Source organism: Oryctolagus cuniculus, chromosome 10 (genome assembly GCF_051225735.1).
Source record: "Oryctolagus cuniculus isolate XC-2025 breed Fujian yellow rabbit chromosome 10, ASM5122573v1, whole genome shotgun sequence".
NCBI classification, from domain to species: domain Eukaryota; kingdom Metazoa; phylum Chordata; class Mammalia; order Lagomorpha; family Leporidae; genus Oryctolagus; species Oryctolagus cuniculus.
In genome coordinates, this window is record NC_142876.1 from 16,964,725 (window position 1) to 16,979,168 (window position 14,444).

The 14,444-nt window shown below is 44.6% G+C and overlaps 1 long non-coding RNA gene across 1 annotated transcript in view; it reads left to right on the plus strand.

Annotated features, from left to right (window-relative positions):
* Window positions 1–111: 111 nt before the first annotated feature.
* The window catches only part of LOC149123690 (uncharacterized), a 28,086-nt gene continuing 13,753 nt past the window's right edge, over window positions 112–14,444 (plus strand). The window contains exon 1 of the long non-coding RNA XR_016213916.1: window positions 112–238. This is a non-coding gene — a long non-coding RNA (uncharacterized LOC149123690). The remainder of the gene's footprint in view (window positions 239–14,444) is intronic.

Consider the following 14,444-nt stretch of genomic DNA (forward strand, 5'->3'; position numbering starts at 1 on the left):
CTGGGTGACGTAGGGGCCTTGCTCTGAAAGGCAAAATGTTCCTAGCTTTTCACTCGTGCCCTTTAAGAACCTGCTGTTACACAAGGCTAGATTTGTCTGGGAGTGTAAGGCTCCTGGCCCTGTGCACATGATGTAATCCTTACTTTCTGTTCCTGGGCATAGCCTACTGCACAATGACTGCATTTTCCTCTCCTGGATGGGAGTCCTGAGAACAAGCTGAGGCAGTGTTGGCAGGCAGGTATGGAGAAGGATTACTTCAATTTGCCTTTGGTTTAAAAAAAATGTTGGATCTTCTGAGGACTTTTTAGAATCAATTCTAGATAATTATGGAAATCAGAGTTGGATTTGGGTTTCAGGATGAGAAGCTATTGATAATAACTGGTATGTTGGTTCTGTTTCCATGGCAAACTGAAGTATTTTTAATTGTTAATGGTTGCCAGCAACATGGACAATCGTTCCAGGCTGTTGACGCTGAGTGTCTAAAATTGAAATTTATCTGCAGCTCTGGTGGTGTGTGAAAGGTCTTGGCAGTTGCTGTGTGCGAGGACAATATGACCTTTACCACGTATTCTTGACCTGGTCTGTTTGGCGTTTCACACTGTGACTGTTTCCCTCTTACTATCTACCTGGAGCTCTATGAAGTCACACATCAGCTGGACTACCTGTTTAGAAGGGATAAGAAACATGCATTTAGGGAGGGACATTATTCAATCCAGCACAGCCAGTTTGTAACATCTGTGTATACTACAGCATTAGCAGAAGGATTTGAGGTCCCCCAAGTGCTGGGAAAGTGACTCATATACCCCCCTCAAAATTGGGTGACAGACTGCGATGACTTAGTTGCTGTCCCACTGGGTACTGCTTGAGGAAGGAACAAGTAAGGGTCAGGTGGGGTTGACATTCTCAGAGCAGTTCCCAGTAGCTCCCTGGAACAGATGCACACTGCAATTCATCTGCTTCATGCACCAATGCGGAGATAGGCACTGGCACAGAACAAACACAAATGACATCTTTCTACCTGCCCCAAAGCTGTGGGCTCTGTGTTATAGGATCTATGGGGAGCCCTGGTTTTACTGGAGTTGTTTCAAAATAAAGGACCATAGCTCTCTGCTGTGGCCCGGGAGTGCAGTGGAGGATGGCCCAAGTCCTTGGGCCCTGCACTTGCATGGGAGACGGGGAGAAGCACCTGGCTCCTGGCTTTGGAACAGCGTGGTGCGCAGGCCACAGCAGGTCATTGGGGGGGGGGGTGGTGGTGGTGAACCAACGGAAAAGGAAGACCTTTCTCTTTGTCTGTCTCTCTCTCTCACTGTCCACTCTGCCTGTCAAAAAATAAATAAATAAAATAAAGGACCAATGTTAGATATATTTATACAACAAGGTTAAACAGTCATCCAAAGGGCAAACACAGAGTTTCCTCTAAGGAGTGGACTGTTGGGTCTTGGTTGACAGTTGGGTAGAACAAATTGCAAGCCATTATACTGTTTATATGCATGGAACAATCACCAAGTTGCTAAAACATTGAAATTCTTCCAAATAGTTGTTCAGTAGCCACTAGAGGCGTTTATCTATTTTTGGTAACTATTTATTCTACAATAGAATACATTTTATACAGAAAACAAACATAGGAAAGGTCTTTGGAGGTGGTGGGTAGGGGAAAAAGTGAAGATAAAGCCAAAGACGATGGGACACACAGGAGATACCCCAGGCAACACGGACTTCGGTGTAATAAAGCAATAGCTAAAGGACAGCACTGCTCTCTGGTAGATACAGGTACCTGAGCATTAATAGATCAAGATCTGCAAAAACAGTTTACAGTATAGGTACAGATCCATGTCTTATACCACGTGCCTCTGCCATAGGGTTCTGGGTGTACAGAAACTGTAGACATATCAGAGTACTTGGGCTTGATGTCCAGCTCCGGCTCTTGACCATAGCTTCCTACTGATGTGGACCCCGGCAGGCAGTGCTGGTGACCTAAGTAAATGGGTTCTGATATCCACATGGGAGGCCTGGATTGAATTCTCAGCTCCTGCCTAATCCTGGCTCTTGGGGGCATTTAGGGAGTAAAACACTCATGGCAGCTCTCTCTCAGTCTCTCTTTCTTTGGAATACATAAACAAATAAATTTTTAAAGGTTAAGATAGTAAGTTTTATGTTGTATGTATTTTACTACAATTTTAAAAAATGAAAAATATTTTAAAATGATTAAAAAGTGATGTGTTCATGGAAACAAAGTTTCAAACTTTGTAAAATAAAAGGCACATCTTCCTTCTGGCTGTATCTTCCTGACCTGACTGTCTCAGGGATAAAACTGTTAAGTTTCTCACTGTGTATTTTGAAAACTTTTCTGTGTATATACAGGGAGTATGTGTGTGTTGACTTTAGAATTATACTGTTTTGATTTCTTAATAAATTCATTAATTCTCATTTTATTTGAAAGGTAGAGAGACTGAGAGAGAGAGCTGTTTCGATTTTTGACTTTATGAGGGGCTTCAAAAAGTTCATGGAAAATGTGCCTGGGTTTTAATTCCATTTTTGCATACCCTGTTGAAGTCGCCTAGTGTTTCACTATATGTGGAGGCCAGTGTGCTATTATACCATGACTTACTTAGGGCCATATGTAGGCCCCTTCCATTCTCACTGTTGTTGTGTAGCCATTATAAACAGCTTTTAGATATGCAAATAAGCGACCTTGGATTTTTGCATTAGTAACCCTGATCTACAGTAAGTGAAGGCATTGAGATGAAGGTACCAGGAGAGTCCTTGTACTGGGCTCTAAGGCACCTCGAGTTTATTCCCAAATTAACCAATGTGTGAAACTCTGCTCACTCCCACAATCCCCTACTTCTGGAATTCTGTTGCTTCTAGACTCTCAAGGAGTTAAAAGTCACTCATTGAGATCTGCTACTCTGATGACTGAAGGAAGAAAGCTGATTTTATACCTATCCAAGGTGTCTCTAAATCCTGAGGTTCAGGGTGAGCCGAGTATTGGCTGAAAGTCTTTATAAGGCATATTGAGACTCCCACTCCAACCTAGTCGAGGCTTCCAGCCCCTCGCTCCATCAGAAAGCTGCTCTCCTTCTCCCTCTGGCAGAAGACAGGAGGTCTTCTTGCCAGCAGAAACTGAATTGCAGAGAACAGGGAGCTTTTAATGGAAAACTCCACACTCCCTGTTGTTATCTGCAGTCCCTACCCCTGCTTGGTCCCCAGGCAGGCAGACTTACCCTGCCCATGTAGGAGACTGGAAGAACCATCTTTAAGGAAATGAACTGGCCCAAGAGAAGATATCTTCTACTAATATTGGAGGGGTGAGCAAGAAAATGACTGGGTGAGGCCCATGATTAGTCAGGATCTCCCCATGTACACAGACTTCCAATCAACTTGGTGGAGTTTTACTCCTAAACATTAACGGAGGGTGGGGACCACCATATATTTGAGGAAAGCTTCTAACATAGAGTCTAAAGTAATCAATCTAGGAACACATACACTCACACATACACCCCATATGCAATACAAGGAACAAAGAAAACTTTAAAGCAACATCAAAACCCTAAAACTTTCAGAGATGCTTGAGAAGATACTGAATTTATGAAACAAGATCAGGATGCTATAACAAAGAACAGAGAACAATTTGGAAATCCAAAGTATAATAGCAGGAACTTAATCAACAGAAAGTTGAAAAGATAAGCCAAGAAATTCTCTCAGAAAGTAGAACAGAAAGACAAAGAGTTCAAAATGGGAGGAGGAAAGATTTTTTTTTAATTATGAAATAAAACACTGGACAGGAAATTAAATTCCATCTCCATAAGCTTCATAACTTAGTTGTAAATAATGCTTATATATTCTAATAAGGACTGAAGTTGATGTTTATAGAGCACTTAGGTGCCTAGCACATACTGAATTTTATATAAGTGCTTACTAAAGTAATGTGATAAATAAAAATGTAAGTGATGAATATTGATTTAGGCTGGCACTGTGGCTCACTTGGTTAATCCTCCGCCTGTGGCACCGGCATCCCATATGGGTGCCGGGTTCTAGTTCCGGTTGCTCCTCTTCCAGTCCAGCTCTCTGCTGTGGCCCAGGAGGGCAGTGGAGGATGGCCCAGGTGCTTGGGCCCCTGCACCCACATGGGAGACCAGGAGGAAGCTCCTGGCTCCTGGCTTCAGATGGGTGCAGCGCTGACTGTGGCGGCCATTTGGGGAGTGAATCAATGGAAGGAAGACCTTTCTCTGTCTCTCTCTCTCTCTCTCTCTCACTGTCTATAACTCTACCTGTCAAATAAAAAAATTTAAAAGAAAAAGAATATTGATTTAAACAGAAATTGTGATTCGGCTATGTTGGGAGAATGAGCAGAAAAATTGATGTGCATATTTGTGTTTATATGAAGGGAGTGGTGGTGGTAAGATCATTAAATACTAAATGAACAGATGCTAAGTAAAATTAAGTAAGAATTCTTAATGTAAGAATGAACTGTGTATGAATATAATGTTAATAGTCTCTTCAGGGAGTTATTAATAAATGAACTTTAGGTAAAATCATTGTAGAAGTTTCTCCAATTCGTGACTGTAGATGTCCCTCTGACTCACTCATGTACATGTCTATGACCCATTCCTGGAGATGTCTCTCCAACCCTTTCATGTAGATGTCTCTCTGATCCATGGTGCAGAAATCTGTAGCACATGCTGGGCTGGAATGGCTGCAGGAGAAAATTCCAGTACATGGAAGAAATCCCAGAATAGCTTTTTGAGGTTGGGGAATGAGGACAGGCTTTTACCCTCTATCCTAGGGTACAAGTGACTCAGGGTATCCAAGACAAGGTTCCCAACATGTAGGCAAGACATTGCTCTCCCAGGTTGGTTCATCCTTCCCTCTCACTGTCATCAGCCACTTCATTCCTCTTCCTCTACTGTCAAACCCTTACACAATTCTACTTAAAAAGAATTAGTCAAGAAACTTCCATTTGATCCTATTTATTTCTTTGGTGACTGTCTTATTTCTCCAACCTCATTCTTATTGACAGTCTGTACTTTTACCATTTTTCTCTCTGTTACCTTCTTGACCTGTGGCAATTGATTTCTCTCTGCCTTCCAAATTAGCTGCATCAGTAAAACCTACAGCTGCCCTCTTCATTGTCACCACATGGCTTTTACCTACATGTTTTAGCCTGGAAAAGAAAAGCTGAAAGAACAGAACAATGAATCTTTCAGCTTAGTTCACCCAACTGTTAAGATTTTGCCATGTTTGCTGTCTACCACCTCCTGTCTGGCTGCATGTGCACACATGTGTGTGCTGTGTGTGTGCACATGTGTGTGTACATACATTTGGGCAAAACATTTTGAAAGAAATTTGTAATTGTCATGATATTTCATTTAAATGCTTCATTCCAAATACTCCACTATGATACTTAAGCATGTATCTCCTAAAAAATACCATTCACTGCAATATTTTGTGGATCTTAAGGAATTTAACATGGATTCAATAAGATCACTAAACAGTCCATATTCAAAACCCTGAATTTGCTCCTCCAACAGTCTTTGAAGTTTTGTTGTTCGTATTTATTTATTTATTTATTTGAAAGGCAGTGTTACACAGAGAGAGAAGGAGAGGCAGAGAGAGAGAGAGAGAGAGAGAGAGAGAGAGAAAGGTCTTCCATCCACTGGTTCACTCCCCAATTGGCCACAACAACTGGAGCTGAGCTGATCTGAAGTCAGGAGCCAGGAGCTTTTTCTGGGTCTCCCATGTGGGTGCAGGGCCCAAGGACTTGGGCCATCCTCTACTGCTTTCCCAGGCCATAAAGGAGAGCTGGATCAGAAGTGGACCAGCTGGGACTTGAACTGGTGCCCATATGGGATGCTGGCACTGCAGGCGGCAGCTTTACCCACTGCGCCACAGCACCAGCCCCCATATTTTTTTTTAACTTAGGATCCACATAAGTTTCTTGCATTGTCATTGCTTTTACTTTTCTTTGGTCTCCTAATCTACATCTTAGGATGTTCTAGCCTCTTAAATTCCCTAACAGTTGACATTTCTGCAGCTTTCAGGCTGATTGTCTGGGAGAATGTCTCATACTGGACTTTCCTGAAGGTTCCCTCTTGCTTCAGGTTAAACATTGCAGCTTTGTTTTGAATTCTGGCAGGAATACTGCATAAATAATGCTGTGTACTTCCAGTTGCATCACACCATGATGTCAGATTTGTCCCATTATTTGTGAGGTTGATTTTCGTTCCTATGTTGCTTGCCAATGTTTTTGTAAAAGCATCTTTTCCCATTTATGATTAACAAGTTGGGTTTTGAGAACATGCAAGCATCCTGCTCCCAAGCTTTTCATTCAGTAGTTTTAATCTGCAGTGATTATCCTTGCCTCAACGAATTACTGAAGTGATGATTGTGAAGTGGAAATTTTTAAGTTCCTGCTACACTTATTAGCCAGCTTTCTTATGTAGAAAAGAGATTAATTTTCTTGCTCTTTGTCCGTATTAATACCAGAATGGACTACAGATTTATTCCCTTTTCTTCTCTTTTACAACCTGAAGCCATCATTATTCTTTGTGATGGTAAAATCAACACACATGTGGCCAGTGGTGGGATCGGGGGCTTTTACTCAGCTTCTTGGTGCTTTCTTTTTTTAAAGATTTATTTTATTTATTTGAAAGACAGTTATAGAGCAAGGTAGAGACAGAGAGGTCTTCCATCACTGGTTCACTCCCCACATGGCCAAAACAGCTGGAGCTGAGTTGATCCAGAGCCAGGAGCCAGGAGCCAGGAGCCAGGAGCCAGGAGTCAGGAGTCAGGAGCTTCTTCCAGATCTCCCTCGTGGGTGCAGAGGCCCAAGGACTTGGGCCATCTTCTACTGCTATCCCAGGAAAATTAGCAGGGAGCTGGACTTGGAGCAGCCGGGATTCGAACCAGTGCCCATACGGGATGCTGGCGCTGTAGGCCGGGACTTTAACCTGCTGCACCACAGTGCCAGCCTCCTGGGTGCTTTTGAAATATATCCAGGAGTCTTTCAGACTTTCTGACTTATTGGCCCCAGTTGTTCTGGCCTTGCCTTGTACTTGCCCTGCCCCAGACCTAGAATTATCTGTGTTCCCGTGAACCTGTGTTCCCTTCAGTTCTTCCAGTGTACCCGCGTTCCCTGGAACGCCAGACTCTATTTGCCCAGCCTCCTCCTTGAAGCTGTTTCACAATACTCCACGGCCTTTGATCTCTTATTGCCTTCAAAACTGCTCTTAATTTCTTTCTTTCTTTTCTTTCCTTCGTTTCTTTCTTTCTTTCTTTCTTTCTTTCTTTCTTTCTTTCTTTCTTTCTTTCTTTCTTTCTTTCTTTCTTTCTCAGATTCATCTGTTTCTTCAAAAGGCAGAGTTACTGAGAGGCAGAGAGAGAGAGAGAGAGGTCTTTCATCCTCTGGTTCACTCTCCAGAAGGCCACAATGGCCAGAGCTGTGCCGATCCAAAGCCAGAAGCCAGGAGCTTCTTCCAGGATTCCCACTGGGTGCAGGAGCCCAAGGACTTGGGCCATTTCCCACTACTTTCCCAGGCCATAGCAGAGAGCTGGATTGGAAGGGGAGCAGCCAGGACTCAAACTTGCGCCCACATGGGATGCCGGCACTGCAGGTGGTGGCTCTATGCACCACACACAGTGCCAGCCCCCAAAACTGCTCTTTCTGATTCCTTTGTTCAAGTTATTATTTTTTTTAATTTTTGAAAATATTTACTTATTTATTTTAAAGATAGAGTGACAGAGAGAGAGAGAGAGATATGTTCCATCTATTGGTTGACTCCCCACATGCCTGCAACAGCCAGGGCTGGGCCAGACTGAAGCCAGGAGCCAGGAGCTCCATCTGGGTCTCCCACATGGGTGGCAGAGGCCAGGTACTTGAGCCATCATCTGTTACCTTTCCAGGTTCATCATCCGAAAGCTGTGTTGGAAGCAGAGCAGTCAGGGTTCAAACTGGCACTTTGCTATGAGATGCTGGATTCAAAAGTGGCGACATAACCTGTTGCACCACAGTGCTGGCACCAAGCCACTCATTTTTTTTTTGACAGATGGTGAATTGCATTTTACATGTGTCTGGCACCATGTACTCTAAGCATGAACACCGAGAAGTCTTCTACTTTGAATGTCTAGCTAGGGGATCTTGTAATTTGGTATTCAAATAGGACACTTTGAAAGTGAGAGGAGGGAGCTGGCCAGTACTGTGAATAGTGGGCTAAGCTTCTGTCTGCAGTGTTGGTGCAGTGTTGGTACCCGATATGGGCGCCAGTTCCAGTCCAGGCCTGGGAAAGTAGTAGAAGATGGCCCAAGTGCTTGGGCCCCTGCACCACGTAGGAAATCCAGAAGAAACTCCTGTTTTTGGATCGTTCCAGCTCCGACTGTTGTGGCCATTTGGGAAGTGAACCAGCAGGTGGAAGACTTCTCTCTCTGCCTCTACCTCTCTCTATATAACCCTATCTCTGAAAGAAATAAATAAAATCTTAAAAAGGAGATAATACCAAGGTTTTTCAGACTTAAAAAAAAAGAAAGTGAAAAAAATTACTCTAGGGATGTAAATTGATATTTTCTGAGACTCACCATGAATTGCACCATCTACACCTACCTGATCCTCTAATTCTGGTTTCCATGGTCAGCATATAATCCCCCATGCGCCCCAAACCTGCAGCTGTCCGTTTTAGGAAGCGGAGTCAAAAACTCTTACTAGATTTAAATGCACTTTGAAATCTGGCCTTTCCTTATGAAACCCCATGTGTCACTATGGAGTGAAGCACACTCCCTTCAGCTTGGCTCGCTCAGCACACGAGCCTGTATATCTTGGAGTCACCATCTCCAGCGCTGCACAGCTCCCAGCCTGTAGCAGGTGCTCACGTGTGAGAATGTTCAGGAAGGGCTCTTGGCTTCCTTCAGCATGGAACAGGCTCCTCCCATCTGTACCCTGGCTTCTTCCCCCTATGTCGCCTTAGCATTTCTCATGTAGGAGTTAATTCTCACCGGTTCTCGTCCCATCGTGATGCCACAACAGCGTGTTCACTCTCACCTTCTATGTCAGCTGCACAAGAGGAAATGTGGCTTGAAACAAAAAATACTCAGTGCCACTCTGAAACAAGGGGAAAACCTCCGTGAACTTGACTGCAGAAAGACTCAGTGATGGAGGTGGGGGTGGCGCGAGGTACTCACGACCGGATAAGGGGAGGGGGACATTGGACAGTCTGCAAGGCCTGGCCTGCCTCTAGTGGGCGCAGGAGTCTCTGCATGAAGCCAGAGACGTGGTCTTGCAACAACTCCACTGGAAAGAGGAGTGCTGGATGCATGGTAACTCCAGGAGGGAAGAGAGGTGCCGTGCGAGCAGGAGCAAGCCGGTGGCACAACAGCGCTTTCCACGTGGCAGCAGCCTGTGACAGTTAATTCTGCATGTCAACATGGCCACTCCGTGGCACCCAAATATTAGTCGGGCATTATTCTGAATGTTTCCATGAAGACATTTTTCAGATGAGATTAACATTTAGATCAGTGGACTTTTTTATTTCAAGATGTATTTATTTATTTGAAAAGCAGAGTTACAGAGAGGCAGAGGCAGAGAGAGAGAGGTCCTCCATCTGCTGGTTCACTCCCCAAATGGCCACAATGGTTGGAGCTGCGCCGATCTGAAGCCAGGAGCCAGGAGCTTCTTCTGGGTCTCCCACATGGGTGCAGGTACCCAAGGACTTGGGCCATCTTCTATTGCTTTCCCAGGCCATAGCAGAGAGCTGGATTGGAAGTGGAGCAGCTGGGACTCAAACTGGTGTCCATATGGGATGCTGGCACTGCAGGTGGCGGCTTTACCCAGTACGTCACAGCTCTGGCCCAATTAATTAATTTTAAGAAAGACTGGGGCCCCTGGAAAAGAAGAGAATTCTGCCAGCAGATTACCCTAGATTAAAAGGACTCTTCTTGGGGCCGACACCATGGCTCACTTGGTTAATCCTCCGCCTGCGGCACCGGCATCCCATATGGGCGCCGGGTTCTAGTCCCAGCTGCCCTCTTCCAGTCCAGTTCTCTGATGTGGCCCGGGAGGGCAGTGGAGGATGGCCTGGGTGCTTGGGCCCCTGCACCCACGTGGGAGACCAGGAGGAGGCACCTGGCTCCTGGCTTCAGATCGGTGCAGCGTCGGCTGTAGAGACCATTTGGGGAGTGAACCAATGGAAGGAAGACCTTTCTCTGTCTCTCTCTCACTGTCTATAACTCTACCTGTCAAAAAAAAAAAAAAAAAAAAAAAGACTCTTCTCCATCTTTCGCTTACTGCCCCCCACAGATTTAGGGCTTACCAAACCCCTACAATTGCATGAACCAACTCCTTAACAATAATCTCTCTCTGTCAATTTCTCTCTCTGTCCACATTTATTCCCTTTTGGTTCTGCTCCTCTGGAGAACTGTGACTAACATGAAAGTCCTAAACCACTCAATCTATGAAATGGCCACAGTTTCCAGACTGAGATATTAAGATTGAAAGCACTTGACACTGGGTGAATTCAACAACTACAAGGAAACCCCACATCCAGGTAACGTTGTTCATTTGTCAGGAGCTATTTATTGCCAGGTGTTGTTCTGGGAATGCAGGAGTCAGTGGGAGAGCACACACATCTCTAAGACACGTGATATGGAACACACGCATACATTCTAGGTATATACGGTATACATCCATGCGTACGTAGTTCCATGAAGGAAAAGTAAATGAGAGTGAAAGACTTTCCTGTTTTAGCTGGGACAGTTGAGGACAACTTTGCCTAAGAGGTGGCCTTTAAACAGAGGTGGAATGATGTCAGGAGCAAGCGGAGTGTAATGACCAAACGTGGGGAATAAAGAGGAAAATCTTACGAGTAGTGGGAAAAGTTCCAATAGCTACAAAGGAATGGCCGTCAGATTGGCAGCAGCCTCTTCAGCACTAAGAGTGCATGCTACAAGAATTGTTTCCTTAAGGAAAGTATCGGTCTATTGGTCGTGAGGGAGGGGAGAGAAGGCATTGCTGGACGCCAAGGCTGCACGTGTCGGCTGTCAGAGACTCTCGCTGGAAGAGCTGCGAGGTGTGCATGCTTCCCGCAGAAGGGAAGACACCCAGGAGCCTGGAATGGAGCAGTGGGGAGCAAAGACATTGTTGATACATGTTGGTTTGCTTGCTGAAAATAAGATGCCTATTTAAAACTCCTACATACAACATAATAGACAAACATTTTGGAAGACAGGTAGTAGGGGAAGTCCTGAGAGATGTTCAAGTGTTTAAGGTTCTCGCGCTGATGAGGAAGAGGTTAGAGATTCTGATTAAATTTAGGCTTGATTAGAAAAAGACAGAGTTCCTTATTCCTTGGGGCCTGGATTGGATTGAATCTTTTTGAGTCTTCTCTAATTACCCCTGCACTCTTTCATGGATCTTTGCAAGTCCTCTAGCATATAAATGGCATGACGGTGCCATTTAGCACTCAGCTATGCGATATGCTGGCCACTCAGGCTCTCAAACTCCCACCGATTAATCAGCAGCCATGCCCAGCTGACACCCTGCTTCTAACACCGCCACCCACCAGCTTTGTGAACTTGGTCACATGGCTGGCCACTCTCGATTTCCATTTTCTTTTAGCAAACTGAGAGGATAAGGGGAGATGTCTGTGAAGAGCCATTCCAGCACCAAGGATAGCAGGTTCATTCTTCTTTCCTGAAAGTCCTGGAAAAGAATGGTCTAGAATGCTGAAATGGAGAATCAATGATATGCTACAGCCAACAGGCGAAGTCACTAGGTCAATAGCCATACCTTTTCTCTGGCCCCTCACTTCTTCTCCAGCCTGGGGGCGGGGGTGTCTCATTTCTCTCCCCCACAAGGCTCTTGGTCAGCCTTGCTTCAGGACTGGTTCCTGAGACGCTCTGAAGTGCCTGCCTTTGACTGGGTTGAGGCTGAATGGAGCACTGAGTCACCAAGGCCTTTCCTTCTGCTGTGTGCTGGGCTCACTCGCTGTCCCTGGGGATTGGCCTCAAGGCCCCTGGAGGAAACACAAATCCATGGATGCTCAGCCCCTTATATAAAATGGAGTAGTATTAGCATTTAAGCTACACACACCCTCTGTGTACTTCACATCAGCTCTAGATTGCTTATAATATCTAATACAATGGAAATTCGGTATAGTCACTGAAATGCAATGTAAATAGTTGGTATACCATATTGTTTAGGGAATAAGATCAAGAAAAAAGATCTGTACATGTTTGGTACTGAAGCAACCATTGTAGGCTTAGCTACACGGTACACATGAACAACAATGTACTACTTCTTTCCCCAGTGTTTTCCATCTCTGGTTGATTGAATCCTTGGATACAGAACCCACAGGTGCAAAGGACTGACTCTATTTCCTGTCAGTTCATTCTGCTGTTGCACACTCTTACTGCCTTTCTGCTTCTGCTTATCAACTTTTTCCTCAGCCCATGATTTACCCGACCTTGGGTACCCGCCTGATCTCTCGAACCCACTCAGATCCTGCTCTTTTGTGCTGATGCCCCACTTCCAGATGCTTGCTTCTGCACCAGTGGACACCTCCCTGGGTCTGGGTTATGCCTCTGCTCTTCTGTATCCTAGGCCACCAGCCCTTTCTTCGCTCCCAATTGCTCACTCACTGTGCATAATGCAGCATGACAGCAAAAACTATGTCGTTCTCACAAGTAAGACTTTGGAAACTTTGGGCTGTTGACAATTGCCTCGAAAACATGTAAGATGCATCTCTTTGGAGCCTGCTCTTTTCCAGTGCTTTTCCCCCATAGCCTCAAGGGCAGGTGTTAACAACCATGGGAGGGGCTGCCGTGGTAGACAGTCAGCTGTCTTCTTCTCACAGACATCACAGCGTTGATTTCATCCTGCACCTGCACCTAGACTCCATTTGGTGCATTTTTCTTAGGCTTTTAACCAAAAACAATGATAAACAATGAACTTGATTGGCCAATTCTATACTCCAAAGTAAGCGTTATGACAAGAGGCAGCGTGTGAGTTATTTATGGCTGCACAAGAAGTCGACACAGACACAGCAGCATACAACAACATACGCTGATTAGCTCAGTTCCTGTGGGTCGTGAGGGTCCTCTTCCTCATGGACTCTCACAGGGCTGTAATAATGTGTGGGATGGAGCTGCAGCCTATTCAAAGACTCAGCTGAGGAAGGATCTCCTCCCGAGCTCTGCTGCTGGTTGCTCACAGAATTCAGGTCCTGGAGTGTTGTTGGACTGAGGGCTTCTGTTCCTTGCTGGTCCTTGACCAGATGTCACCTCTTGTTCTGCATGTGATGTAACTGTGGAAGTAAGTCCTATCGTCTTTGTCATGTTCCATTGATTAAAAGCAAGTCACAGATCCTAACCACAACTGAGGGGAGGAGATCACAACTGGCGTGAGTACAGGGAGAGTGGATCATGCGGGACCGTCAAAGAGCGTATCCATCATGTGTGGCAAAATACAGTGGGAAAGACATTGACTTTGGAGTTGTCTGCCTTCCAATTTCACTATCATTTGGTATCTGTTCTTTTCTGTGTCTTGATATCTTCATTTGTATTAAAAGATAATGCTAGTACCTACCTGATAGTATTATTGTGAAGATTAAGTGAATTGTTGCATTTAAGCATGCAGGACAGCCTGGCATATAGCAAGCGCCATGTAACTGTAGCTTTTACTCCTTCTCTTTGCTGTTTTCTCTAGATGTGGCTCTTGGGCAGTATTTAGCTTCTCTCTAGGAATACTTTACAATGTCAAGCAATGGTACTTCTCAGTCATTTCCACATACAGATCATGTGCACACAGTGGTTTTAAGATAATTACAAATAAACCACATGTTATACAATTGACAAATTGCTTCTTATCGATTTATGCCAGATGTCCCAAGGGGCAGATGTGATGCCTCAAATGATAAGTAAAATGACTGGAGCCAATCGCTCAGACAGAAGAGTCTTTGGGGACAATTTGATATTGTACAAAGTGGTTTCATCCCTAGGAACTAAGATTGGGTCATCAAATATTTATGGGGCTTTAGCAAGCAGGAGCTGTTGTCTTTCAACTAGCTTGTGGAGTCTGTTACAAGAGTTCCGAATGAAAACTGTTGTCTACAGGGGGGCTTTTGGAAAGAGTTGTGTGTAGAGGATGGTCTTCAAAGACATTTTCACCTAGTGGTTGAAAGAATAGATGGAATTGGCCCCTATGGCAATCTCTGGGTGGAAATCATAAGATCTTTGTTTACAAAAGTAAGGTAGAATACTAGAAAGAAAGGTAGATTTAAAAATAAACCTAGAAAAATCATGCACTATTGTGATATTGTGAAATATATATTTGATATTTGTCCTGTTTCCTAAGCTACAATTCCAACAAGTTTGGACTTTCCAGAGTAATAGATATCTTTTGTATACAGAGATGACGGGTAGCTGGGGATCCCTAAATAGCTTTAGGATGGGGGCTGGTC